At 40.6% G+C, this 14,464-nt stretch overlaps 1 protein-coding gene across 1 annotated transcript in view; it reads left to right on the top strand.

Annotated features, from left to right (window-relative positions):
* The window catches only part of atxn1a (ataxin 1a), an 82,656-nt gene that overhangs the window by 15,620 nt on the left and 52,572 nt on the right, over positions 1–14,464 (top strand). Inside the window, exon 2 of the mRNA XM_070846990.1 lies at positions 8,984–9,171. The gene's annotated coding sequence lies outside the window, so the exon portion shown is untranslated. The remainder of the gene's footprint in view (positions 1–8,983; positions 9,172–14,464) is intronic.

Raw genomic sequence — 14,464 nt, 5'->3', positions numbered from 1 at the left:
TGTGTGTGTGTGTGTGTGTGTGTGTGTGTGTGTGTGTGTGTGTGTGTGTGTGTGTGTGTGTGTGTGTGTGTGTGTGCATATGTCTTTTCTTTTACATAGAAAAGCAGAATCGGTCACTACAGTACCACTGTCCTCATTTGAACTTTTGGCCTGCAACTGGCTCTGTTGGCAGTGATTCATTGGATTGAACTTTGTTTGTTTGTTAAGCTCAAAATCATTTTGTGGGTTTTTAATGCAAAGACAGACAAATATAAGCTCCAAATATGATTTCTAAGTGAATGTTAAGGAATGTTAATATTGTCATGCTTTTATACTAAAATGCAGACTGGTTCTTTGAGAGAGGATAGAGTTCAACGTTCCTAATTACTCTTTAATACCTGCGTCATTTGGATTGTCAAATAAATTTCAAATTTATTTAGTAGTGGCTGTCACCGGCTAATTACAATCTCTTTGTGACTATGTGTGTTTGTGTGAGTTCACATTTTATTTGTTGGACCCTCCAACAATGTAATCTCTGTATGACCTTGTAGCAGTGTGTAGCCCCGTGGTGCCCATCCCTGTGACTAACACCCAGAGTCTAACAAGCTGCCTCTAGCAACCGCACAATTGTACTTGCAAAGAACATATTATAATATATAACTGGGCAAGCTCCAACATGCCTCTTCTCTTTGTGTGGAGCAGTTTGTTTTATTTTGGAAAACATAGCTAGGTAGTAAAAGAGCATGACATTTTTTTGAATCTTTATTTAAGCATGATACCATGTCTCAGTGGTTCCATTGTCGCCTCAAGGTAGCTATCATCTTTGAAAAATAGAGCAGTATTTAATCCTGACACCCTGGAAGTAGTTTAGCTATGGGTTTCCTCACCAGAATTGTACATACTACACAGAACTCCACACTGAAAGAGTTATAAATGACAGGGGATAGTGCCTTACAAGATGTGGTTTGTTCGCTAGTACACATTGCACTAGCACAAAAATCATGTGTGGTTTGGCTTGGGGGGGATTTTGCTCTTACTATTTCTTCCTTTGCATGATATATAAGCCAAGCATCTGTCCATGTGCTTCCTTGTAGATAGTAGCTACGGGAATAAAAAAAACTATAGGAAGCAAAGCACTGATGAAAATTCTATCGACTTGATTTTAACTAATCGGTTTATTATTATTTGTTATCTTTTACTATCTGTCTGGGGTATTTGCATTTTCTCGTGGCTATAGTGTGTGTAGCTGCAGGGAAAGGAGAGGTCACACTAGACGTGTTGGAGCCTGGCCCCCGGAGCCAGGACAGCACTGCTGTAATTCTCCAGCCTGTCAAGTATTGACAGTGAAGCTCACTATGGAACGCTAATAGCCAGGCAGGGTGTGGCCACGATGTGTTAGCTGCTCTGACCCTGTGACCTTGGTTATATAACTGATTGTTAGTCTTTTGTAGGAGTGAGAGATAGCAACATGTCATCATGTGTCATGCAGCTGACATGACACGGCACGACAATGACGCAACTTAAAATGACCTGAAGAACCATGCTGACCTGAAATGCCACATTAAGCTCTAAGTTAGCTGAGTATTAGATTTCTCAAGGAGCAAGCGTTTTTGATGTTTTTATTTCCTCTGGGCTTGTTTTTTGATGATTTTGCAGATTCAAATGAGCACATATGTTGCAGTCATACTAGGTCACCAAGAGCATGCTGCACAGACACACATCCACACACATGCACATAAAAATATACACACAGCACTAGCAGTCAAGGTTAAACAAAGATAACCAGACTTTATTTGGGTTAAGGGCAGAACAGCATGTTGGAAGTTAGCCATGACCTGACACACATCCACACACACACACACACACACACACACACACACACACAGACAGGCACGCATATAGTACACACACCTGTCAGTGTTGGCGTCTGCTCAGTCCTCTTTCTTGCAGTCTCTCTGTTCCTTTGTCCTCTCTGTCTTGGTCATCAGACCTTGTAGCAGGCTCTCGAGGGACAGCTGGTAGGGCAGTGTGAGCACCTGCACTTTGTGTGTGTCTGTGTGCATCTTTTTGTGTGTAGTTATGTACATCGGTGGGGTTGGAAGGGGGTACCTGCAGTGTTCTGGCCAAGTGTCTGTGTGTCCGTGTGTGTGTGTTTAGCGTGTGTTAAGTGTGTGCATGTGAGCACCTGTGCTGCCAGCAGGAACCTGCCACAGCCATGGTGCTTCATGACGTATGCTGGTGACTTCCTTAGGTCGTACTGTGAACCCCATAATAACTATTATCCTCTCACCTTAGTGTCTAAAGAAGGATATTAAAGCATTTGGTGCGTTACAGAGACATAAAAGATACAAATATGTGCACTAGAGCACAAATCTTTTAAATGTTTCTTCTTTATTTTAACTCTGACGGTATCAAACACGCTTTTTTATGAAAGCACATGACAAGGTGTTAATCCAGCCACAAAGAGCTTTCCCAGCTAGTGTTACTGTATGCAAGTGTGAGCACTGTACAACTGTACACACTTCTCTGGTGTGTGTGCTTTAAAGCCCGATTATACCATGATTCAAGGTTTTTTTTTGTGCTTATTTTTAATATTTCATCCTTTTAATGTTACTTCTTCCCCCACCATTTGAAAGCAACATAAAATCAGTCAGCAGTTGTAAAACAAGATTCAAGTTGCTACCTTCAGGCCTTCTATTATGAGCTAGTTGCATTTTCCTCCTCAGTTAGTTAGTTAGACTTTTAGCTAGTTGTTTTGTGTTTGACCCACTTTTTACCAATCGGCACTCAGTCACACGCAAATAAAATTTGTTTAAAATTTACGGTCGATTGGCGAAAGTAATTTCGAGCCCATTCCCACTCTGATCCAAAAATATATGTATGTGGTTTCGCTTTGGTTTTTACTGTGGTTTTACTTTTCTGAAAGGTGCCACATCAAAGTTTGCCACCCCGATTGCAGAATATTTTCTGTACTTACCCACTGAACTTCACCTTTGAGTTCTACAAGCATTCAAGGCATCAAAAAGAAACAGCTCTCTTGCCACAGTTAAAAGCATGACAGACAAGAAAAAGAGGACAGGTTGACTCGTTATTCAGTACACTCTGACAGGAATGAAATTGTGGGGGCGAGTGAGACTAAAAGTTTGTCAAGGAGGAGAATGAAGTCTGATGAAACCCGCTCTTACAGCAGCAGCTTGTATCACTTCACTCTAACGCAGTGGTGGTACGCCTGTAATCTGGCCATTGTACCTGCCGTCTGCATCACTGTCAGATTACTGCTGACAGTAAAAAAATTACCTTTTCTTAATTGCATGGTTGGTTGATTTTATTTCTTTAGTCTTCTATGTGAGAAGGTGGGAAATATGTTTAAGTGAAGGAGAGATGATTTACTGCGTGACACTGAGAGTTCTGTGTTATTGTTTTATACATAGTGTGTGTGTGTGTGTGTGCGCATGTACTGCATGTACAGTATGAGAATGCGAGAGGGAGAAAAAGACATGAGAGAGGATCAAAAGCAGTAGATTATTACTATGCATGCGTGGGGAGCATATACTGTATGTGTTTTGAATGTTTGAAAAAAATGTAAATTGAAGACCCCAGTTTGTGTGTGTGTGTGTGTGTGTGTGCGCGTGTGCGCATGTGTACACCTTTGAAGATGTGATTCTGTGTGTGTATATGTGTGTGTTCCCTGCAGGCCCCCCTCCCAGCGTATTCCCCTTATCCCAATGTTGGGATCTTAGGGGGGGGGGGGGTGATCAAAGCCCACTGTGACTCCTGCGTCTCCAGGCCCTCTGCGCCAGTGCGCTTTGACGGAGGAATGCTGAGTAATTCCCTCAGGTGGCAACTTGTGCTCTGATGTTCAGCGTTAGTGCACTCTGTCAGTCTCACTTACACATGTTAGCGTGCCACACACGTGTGAGCTCGCAGATAAATACTGTACATACACACACATACAGGAGAGGAGAGTAATGGAGGAGTTTCGTTCTCTCTCTGCTCTCTCTGTTCTATCTTCTTTTTTCACGTGTCTCGGTGATGTTGGTATGTTGTGATGATGTGTTGCAATGAAGAATGCTAGTATTGGATAGGAAGAAAGAGGAAAGGATGAGAGGAGATGAAAAAATACGAGACTTAAAGGAGAAAAGAGGGAGAGAGGAAGAGAAGAAGAAATGAGATGGCAAGGATTTGATTCAAACCTTGGTTAGTCTACATTAAAAACCTCTGGTTTAAGGGCAGCTGACATCATGCTTTTTCTAGGAATTGACAACACCAACACAGACCTAAGAAATGTTCTACTACAGCTAAATGCATTTTCTTGATACTGAACTTTACTACTTTTTGACTTTACTTTTACGAGTAACATGACAAACACAACCTTTATAGTTTATCATAATGCTGACCTTCTAAATTCCTGTGTGAAGTAATGTGATCGCACTATGACATTAAACACCTGTTATTATTTCACAAGAAGTTTAATGACATCAGGAGATGCACAATTAACATGCCCACCTGTGAAGGCCTAATGGAAGCGAGTCAGAGAGTGAGCAATTGCTTTCAACCTAAACTTCTGCAGCGTTTTTCATAAACAGCAGGTTCTCGATGATTTCTCAATACTGTGTCTCTATCTCCATTTATCACGTTCATTAGTGTGCCTTATCGAAGCTACAGTGTGTTAAAGTATCTATTGCTATCGCTGTTGTCTACGTCAGCTGCACAGCTCTCCATGCTATCAAGGTTGCGAGGCATGTTGCATGGTGAATGTATGCATACTGCATGAATGGTAGTGGAGACGTGTCTGTGTTTATCAGCAGGAGAAAGAGTGATCAACAGGTATGCAGAAGCACATTTTGGCAGCTTTTAAGGGTGCTGAACTTTGACCTGCAATGATAGTGATAGATAGGGTTAGTGAGTGAGTTGCATAACCAAGAGGTATTTCTTCTTTCTATCTGTGTCCCTCCACGTTGGTCACCTTGCCTCTCATTCCCTTTCACTGCTTTTCTCATTCTCTAGTTATTGAGCTTCACCAGCAGAATAGTTCACAGTACTTCCAAAGCATTTACATATAATACATTTGGATCATAATAAGGCCTGGTTCATGTTTGAACATGTGTCTAAAACAAAACAGAACAGATGAAATGATTAAAACAAGAAATAAATATGAAGATGTTTGGAATTATTGCAGTGGTGCGTATAGTGTATATGTCATAGTACGCAGTTTCTTAAAAAAATATTGATGATATTAAGGTAAACTAGTTGAGTGAATGTGCTGCTCTGACAGTCAGAATAATATTTCACACCTTTTAAACTTGATGAATGTGGGACATATGTTTATTTCTGGCTCACCTCTGAGGTCTTCCTATGTAATCTGACTGATAATGACTAGTTGACTTTATGGAGAGTCTTGGGTCATGATTGTATCCCTTTGCATACATGAAGGGATGTCGGCTGGTGCAGACACAGTTGTGTTCAACTAAACACAACTATCGTCCTTGGAAGCTAAAACTTACAGTACAGGCCAAAAGTTTGGACACACCTTCTCATTCAATGCGTTTTCTTTATTTTCATGACTATTTACATTGTAGATTCTCACTGAAGGCATCAAAACTATGAATGAACACGTGGAATTATGTACTTAACAAAAAAGTGTGAAATAACTGAAAACATGTCTTATATTTTAGTTTCTTCAAAGTAGCCACCCTTTGCTCTCATTACTGCTTTGCACACTCTTGGCATTTGGTTTGTTGCAGTGTATCTTTTGCAGAATAGCCAAGTTTAAGTCAGTTTCCGTGGAATTCCCCTCTGAGGCCAGTTGGCTTCTGGTGCATTTTGTCCATTCCTTTTATACAAAAATACAAATAAAGAACAAAGGCAGCATAAAGAAGGACATGCTTGTTGAGCCAAACAGACCCACAAGGGAGCATCAGGTGCCCTCCTAGCCTTCTGAGTAGTAAACGTTTGAAAATGTGTGAAAACAGAAGCTTATGTGACGTGAAATGAGACAGAGATGTATGGGTAAAACTTAAAAATAAATAAAAACACAATATAATGTTCTTTAAATACCTGGGGTTGTGTTTCTTGTATTCCACTCTGTTTCCCTCTAGTAGCGGTGTAGATGTTGTCGATGGTAACAGAAGCATTAGCCAGACAAGCTAGGTCAGGGCGTAATCCTGCAACAGATACTGCTCTGCTACTCATTTCACACACACACACACACACATGCACACGCGCGCACACACGCCACCCCACCTTTGGCTCTGTGCTCTTTGACAGCAGTGCTTGCTGGGAATATGAGTGTGCACTTGTAATGTGTTCGTGGGTGCATGCATGCATGTCCAACCCTGTGTGTGACAGAGGGACAGCAGGCAGGGGACCAATAGAAAAGCAGACTGAAAGGGGCAGGGCAGGGTTTCATAGGTGCACATGAAGATGCACACACACACACGAACACACACGAACACACACGAACACACACGAACACACACGAACACACACGAACACACACGAACACACACACACACACACACACACACACACACACACACACACACACACACGAACACACGAACACACTCACTCAAACGCACTCAGGCTGGCAGTATTATTGAGTGTGTTGTGTGACAGACAGGGAACTGAATCCTAGGCTGCTGAGTAGGAGGAAAAGCATGCACGTGTGCGTGTGTATTTACAAACCTGTATGTATGAGTACACTGTTCACAATATTAGGACCACTCTTTTCCATTACATAGATGAGGTGAATACAGTTGAAAGTTCATAGTTCTTCAACTATGAAATTTCTCAAAGATACTATTGGTCAATGGGAGGCTTTTAACACTTTGATACAACTGAAGTATACTGTGAAAAGAGGGAAGAGAAGTAATGGTTTTATTGGCAGCTGTAATGTTTTAAAGCAGGCACTGACTTCCTGTATGCTTCTTTTGCATACATAGGCACGTACTTAATGTGCTATGTGTGTCTCCATGTTCATTGCTGTGATCAATTGTATCAATATTTCTGAGTTGTGTATTTTGTAGCTTTGTACACATTTTACACTTTGTATTTCTGTGTATTGTATTACTGGGGAGGGATCAGATATTAGAGCCCCCACATCAGAGTTCAGAGTTCTACTTATTCAGTGACTGAACAGATCACACTGTCATTCATTTTAATGATCCCTGTTACAGTCTTTTGCAGATTGTACAGTGCAGGGTTAGTACAGCCGCAAAATAGAGCTTCTCAGTGCTGCTGTTTAAGAGTGAGGTATGTTTACTGAGCTGATTAAGCTTTTAATCTACACTACTACAGTAAATGGGTTTAAGCCATTGTGTAAAGAGAACCTCAACGCTTTTTGTATCACAGTATCGAAAACTGTCACATACAGAAAGTTGGCATTGAATGCATGAAGGTCATTTCGTAATCTAGTTTATTTATTCTTCTACTTTATTCTTCAGTTAGCTTCTAATTTAAGTTAAAATCTGGCTTTATAGAATATAATATGAGAATATTTAAATCAAGTTAAAGCAGATGATGCACAGATTATATGTGACAGGCAACAATGCACTGTCTAACAGATGCTCTGCTTATTTTACAGTCTTCAATAGCAAAATGTTAGGCAGTTAGTGTGTCATCTAAATCCATGTTTGTGTCTTTGTTTGTACAAGTGCTTCTGTTGTTGAGCGTTTGTAAGTGCATGCATGTGACTCCCAAACTGTACATATGTATATGTTTATGTGTGTATTAAAGGTGTTTTACAGGTTTCACATTACTTCATGCTCTGGTGTTTGCTGAGTTTGTGTCAACTTAGTACAAACAAGAAAAAGTGTGCTTTGGTATCAGTTTCTGTCCCCAGGGCCTAGTTGTCACATGATCAACTGACCTGATTTTGTGTTGCCAAGGCGATGCGTTGTTTCAGGGTTCAACTTAATGCTCAGCTCCGCCCCATGACCTTAGGACATGTCTTTGTCGCTATAGTGACAGCCTCCGGGGTTACTGTAAATGAGAAGAGTGTGTTGGATGGGTTCACTGAGCATTTTAGTCAGTATAGTCAATAACAATATAGCAATATAGTCATAAAGTTAGATTCACATCTAGGTGATACATGATACAAAAGTCTACTGTGGAGTGTCACTGGAGTAGTTTGGGATTAAATGCTTTGCACATTAGTAGTAAAGAGAAGTTTGGTCAGGTACAGTACAGTAAGGGACAGACAGCACAAATATATTTATTATGATGATAATAATCAGCTTCTGTCATAAAGCTTTATGAAACAGCATTGAGTCAGTTTGCATTCAGTCACATATTTTGTGACTTTTTATAAATGTTATAAAAGAAAAAGCACCAATGATTTGTATTTGTATGAAATTAACATTTTAACAGCAACAGGCTATGACCCAAACAACAAGAAAACTGACAGACAAACAAAATTTTCCACGGAAGCACTAGTTTTGTTACCAGCTTTCCTTTTCATTATAATAGTTCTGAGTTTCCTGGAAGCATTTGGTCAAAGTGAAACATTGTACTCACCAAAAAGCAAGTCAAGCTCATGAAAGAGACCTAAATGTCCTCAAATAACTATATTTTATTTTATTATTTTTTTTTTTTTAAAGTAGGAAACACGCCTAAAACCACTGCCTCATGTGGATAAACAAAGTGTGGTTGCCATGCTGATGGGGTGTCAAAATATAAATAGCATGGGTGTTTGTTCAGAGTACTCCAGAGAGACAGAGACAGAAAGACGGAAGGAGAATCACAGGGCCAGTGTGTAAAAACCACATGCTCAGACATTTTCAAATGCACATGGTTTGTAGTCTTGGATACATTGAGTTGGGGTTTTTTTTAACATAACTTGGGACACTCTCTGGAGTAAGAGTGCACTGACAATCAATATACATCCAAAGTCAACAGGTTGGGAAAAAAACACTTGGCTGAAGGTCAATTGTATCAGAAAAACCAATATTTCCTGCTGATGTGTACAATAGAGCACTTTGAAATTCCCTCTGTGTCCCTGTAGGGAATGGTGACAGCACCTGCAGACAGACAGACGTGGACAGACGGCGCAGGTATCCGGAACACCTCCCTCCCATTGGCGGAGAGATCCAGACTTCATACCAGGAAGTGCAGCTCAAGTCAGTTGTCAGCTCTCAACTGAGCAGCGGGCTCCACCTACTCCGCCCAAGCAGCTCCGCTTCCTCTGCTCAGGTAGGACTGAAATCTGGTGGAACAAATGGGTTTTATCCATATAATGTGTTCGGTTCAGTTCAAACAAACTATCTTATACATACTCTTTGCCTGTTTGGTTGAGTTCATTAATTCTGATGTGAAAGCTGAGCTGTCAGTCCAACTCTAGGTCAGATTTCAGTGAAGCAACCAAGGACTTTTGAGACAGCAGATATGAATTCAAAAACTAACCTACTATTAAATCCATCTGCTGATTGTGAACTTAAAAAGCCAGGAACTGTTTCCTGTTAATATTATTGTCTTCTTCAGCCCGTTTCTACGTCTTTGTCATTAATCATTACATACAAGCTTCAGTCACAGTCTTGACTAATAATGCCCGTAATCAGTTTTTTTTCTCTCCTTGTGAGCTCTCTCATGTGACACCAAATAAGATGAATACATGAGAGGCAGTAAAGTGCCGCATGACCCGCTCATGTCTGTCACCAGAATTAGATTTTCCCCCCGAGAGTCCATGTCACACTGACTATGCTGAATGACAGTCACCAAAACTGTCTAAAGAATTAGTTCCCTGTCAGTCTATATAACTTCATGCTTACACATCACGGTTCATTATTAAAATCCTTCCATCGCCATTTGTGGCTTTACTGTGAATATGAGTTGTGACCAGTTTAACTAATCGGTATTTTTGCTGATTAGTTTTAGGGATTTTTTTTTTTTTTTACTTTAGCTTGATAGTGGATAGTAGACAGGAGACAGGAGACAGGAGAGGGGAAACCTGACGTGCGACAAATGTCCCTGACTACAATTGTACAATTGACATTTCCAATACATAGTCAGGGTCTCAAACCTCTACCAGACTCTGTCATTGAAGAAGAGAAATTCTCCAGTATTAGTATAAAGGATTAAGAGAAAAAGCTAAAGTAAGAGTTTCATGGTTTTTTTTTGCATATAAAGTCGTTGGATATCTTGTCATAGTTACAGTAGAGTTGTAATAAAACATAGTCAGAAGGAGTGATGTGCCTTTATATGGATTTATGTGTTAAAGTGGATAATCTATCCTACCTCTCCTGTGTTCTGCCATTTATGTGATTTGTCCTTTGATTGTATTCTTTGCCTTCTGATTCTTCTCTTTGACCCTCCCACTGATGTCTCTCAACTCAGAGAGTTGCAGTCTGCTCTCCCTCCAAACTCCCTGCCTCCTCTTTTCCTCCTTTCTGTATCCTCACCCCTCCACTGTATCCATTGAAGCTCCTCTGTCAGTGCTTTATCTCCGTCTCACCAGCTGTGTGTTGAAGCTCCATTCTCTCCTATGAGGGAGAGCAGAGTGAATAGAAGAGCTTACTGAGAACACTGAGAAAGCCAATCCCTGCCTTTTCGTCTCATTGAACACATCTCCTCTCCTCTCCTCTCCTCTCCTCTCCTCTCCTCTCCTCTCCTCTCCTCTCCTCTCCTCTCCTCTCCTCTCCTCTCCTCTCCTCTCCTCTCCTCTCCTCTCCTCCCCTCCCCTCTCTAAGACTATGCTGTGACCAATCCAATGTCTCCTCTGCCTCCTGCTGCTCACTGCTTCCTTGTGTCTCAGATGGGGTTTTATTTTTATAGAAGATGTATTTCAAGACAGACAGTGAGCGGAAGGGATTACACACAAACACAACCAAAGTACAGACTGGATTTTTTGTACCACTTTCAGTGAAACTGCAAACATTCTTTTGTTTAAAAAAAAAAAAAAATCACTAAACCCAAAGAGAACTGTCTACCAAGTCTCTTTGCAGCATACCTGCTAAACAGTTTGTTGTTTGTTTATCACCCTTCAGCAATATACAATTATACTCACCAACAGCATCATTAGATTTTGCTGTGAGGTACCTCGGTGTGCTTTGGGACTTGCCTCATAACTATACAAATATGTTTTGAAGTGCAGACTAATTACTTTATTAAATTAACTTGTACCAATTGAGAGAGGAGTAGTGAGGAGGGGTGTAAAATAAGGAGAGAAAAAATAAAGGAAAGTTAAGATTTAAATTAAATGAATACAAGAAAAGTACTTAATTAAACAAAAATGCAGAATATGAAGTAGTCCTCTAATCTCGAAGTAGATTTGTTTTTATTTTCTGTTTCTTTATCACACACAATGATTCAACCTCCCCCTGCCCTTCTTTCCCTCCCCCTCTTCTCTCTCCTCCCCGTTCCCTCCTTTCTTCATCCATCAGTCTTGCTGAATGGAAATTACACATTTCACTCCCTGCTTCTTTCTGCTTCCTCTCTCTTTTGTAAAGTCACTGTTGACAGTTGCCTTTCTCTGAGCAGAAAGCCTCAGAAGTGAGCAGATGGAGGGCTGACAATCTAGAGGCTCAAACAATGACGCTGGGCGGCAAGTCGTGGTGATCAGCACATGTCAGAAAATGGCTGTTAATGGGGGAACCACATACAGACTGTCAATCATCTATATAGGGGATGAATCCATTTTTGTCCTGCTGCCTGTTGTAGAGGATGTAGAGTCAGAATCAGTCACCTAAGATGTGACGTTTGTCATGTGCCTTATGGTGTGTCCTGCGTGGCTTACTGTGAGTTCAACGGTACAATTAGATGTGGCTACAGTTGATATTGCAAATCATGAATAATCCACTCCTTGTGAGAATGTGAGTTATTAAGACAAATGCCAAAAATGATGACATCAATGTATATAGTATATATATACAAACCATCAAAAGTGGTAAAGCTTTACTTTATGGGTCCATAAATCCCTGATAATTTCTTCATATGTTTCAAATTTCCTGGAAAGATTTGGCACTAATCATGGGGGAAATGGAGATGGAGGTGTTCAATTTGGAAACTTTCAATTAATTGATTTTAATGAATCGCTTGTGTAACCAAAGAGTCTTAGTCAGTGTGCAGCAGGTCAGATAAAAGAAATAGAAATTTGTCTACAGGAAAACATGCAATTCAATTTATATGGAAAATAAATTGAGCTCCTCTTTCAAGTAAATTCATGTTTTCCCTACTACAATTAACCAAATTACATTCCTCCCTCTTGGAAACTTACTTGGAATTTTATTAAAATTAAATTACGGACCCTTCAGTTTTTGGATGTTGCAGTTGTTTACTTTGTTTTACAAACATTGTTTTCATGGCCAGATTAACTAACATGTCCTGTCACCCTTACTGTTGACGCTCCTCTGATAGAAATCAGCACAAAATCAGCATTTCTTTGTTATGATACTGAAAGTGTCATATAGATCCACTCATTAAGCTTCTTACATTACTGGTGGGCTTTGACTTTATATTCAGATAACACTGGGGCTCGTTAGCAAAATACGCTTGGCTTTGATTTCATTATTGCACAACTAGGCTGTGATATTTGATATGCCACTAGAGAGAGGGTAAATGTATTTATGTCTTACAGGGGAAGCCTGACAGCTTTATATTAACTTTATATTTTCAGATTGATTTTTTTTTTTTTTTGCATTTGAAACTGAAATGACTCCCACCCACTCTCCCACAGAAACTCAATGCAGCCTGCAGCAATGGCTCACAGTAATCTCAGAAATGTCAAATTACCTATTAACCCAGCAATTCTGTCTATACTAAAGCTTCACAGGACCCTTTAGATATCCAGTAATACCAGGAGGTATCAGTCCAAATGCTCAGTGTAAAATAAACTGAACCCGCCTGTGTTGCTTGACATCAGACTGCAGTGATTTGGTCACAGGCTCACACCAGAAAGTTTGTGGCTCTAGCAAGGGGGTCAAAAATGTATTGTTTGTTAGTAAATGTCACATAAGTTTCCTGTTGTGAGGAGCCTGTTACGTTTTGTGCCAACTGCTGCCTTGAGAGGGTTAAGCAACCTGAGTAAATGGAGAGGTCCTCCTGTCTCTCACTCTCTCACTCTGTGAGCATGGATTTCCCCTTCTCTGTTTTCTTGTAATAGCTGCGCTCTGCTTTATTTGATCTGGGCCCCCGCTCTCATAGTAGGATTGAATTGGGTTTGGAGAGCAAGAGAAACACACACATACACACTCTCACACACTCACACACACACACCTGAGACGGCCAACTGCTACAGCAGCTGCCCCAGAGTGAAGGAGTAGAGAGACAGAGAAAGGAGGGAGGGAGGGAGAAGAGAGGCAGCTGGAGAGGAAGATCCACAAGGACAGGGGAGGTGGTGAGAAAAGAAAGAAAGGTAGAGAAGAATCAACTAATAAGAGAAAGTAGATTATTTGAATCAACTGAAATGAGGAAAAAATCAGAGTGGTAGTTTTAAGTGTTTTTGTCTATTGTTGCGCTGGCCACAGACGAGGAGAGGGAATTAATTAAATCGAGACACATTTAATCATTGATTCATCCAATTTTCTTTGTATCTCTCTTTATTCTTCTCTGTATGTCGTCTGCCTTGTTTCTTCTGTCCTCGATCACCGCCCCCCCCTCCCAAGTCTCTCACTCAGTCTCACTTTTGTCTTGCCGTCTTTACTTGTCATACCACCCGTCTCCGCAAACGCACTTGCCGACAAATATACACACACACACGCACTGTGGCTGTCTCTGCACATTAAGCAATTAGTTAATTACCTTGTCCAGTGTCGCTGAGTTCATCCAGCCTGCTGTTTTTTTCTGAATTAGTAAAAGGAGAAGAGGCAGAGGAATGCAGAGTGGAGGAATGAATGAAGAGCTGAGATGAGGCTGCCTATTGTGTGTGGACTAGATACTCTTAACAAGAGAATAGAAGGACACAATGAAGTACTTTTCAGTCCAATTTATTTGAATGTTTCAACCAAGGCCTTTCTGTTTGAAAAATCTCAGAAAACCATATCATGTCTTCTTTGTCAAGACATTTGTAAGGATGTTTCCTATAAAGTGAAGGTCTAAATCCACATGAAAATATTTAACAATTTTGCTGACAACACGTGTGTGTCTTTGTGATATGTAAATGACACCATACGATGTGTGAAGAGAAAGCGCAAAAAGGATTTTCTAAGGTTACAAAACTAGCATGATGCTTCCATTTAGACTGCTGTCTCGTTGCCATGTGCACAATTATGTCTCTATTTTCATAATTATGGAAGCAGCAAAAATGGATGCAGCAGCTCCTTATGTTCCATACAGCCACCGCCTGTTTATAGAGGAGAGATGTTGAAGTCAGGCTTAATAATCATACAGGGGGTTCAATGGCTTCCCCCACAGGAACTAATCAGTGTGTGTATGTCCGCTTGGCTAAACCACAGTGTTGCATTATACTGTCCTGACAAACATCACTGTTTGTACTGCGTGTGTGAACATGTTTATTGTGTTAATGCACCATATATCTTCATCTACTCATGCC

Source organism: Pempheris klunzingeri, chromosome 16 (genome assembly GCF_042242105.1).
Source record: "Pempheris klunzingeri isolate RE-2024b chromosome 16, fPemKlu1.hap1, whole genome shotgun sequence".
Taxonomy (NCBI): Eukaryota; Metazoa; Chordata; class Actinopteri; order Acropomatiformes; family Pempheridae; genus Pempheris; species Pempheris klunzingeri.
This window is presented reverse-complemented; position numbering and strand designations above follow the sequence as displayed.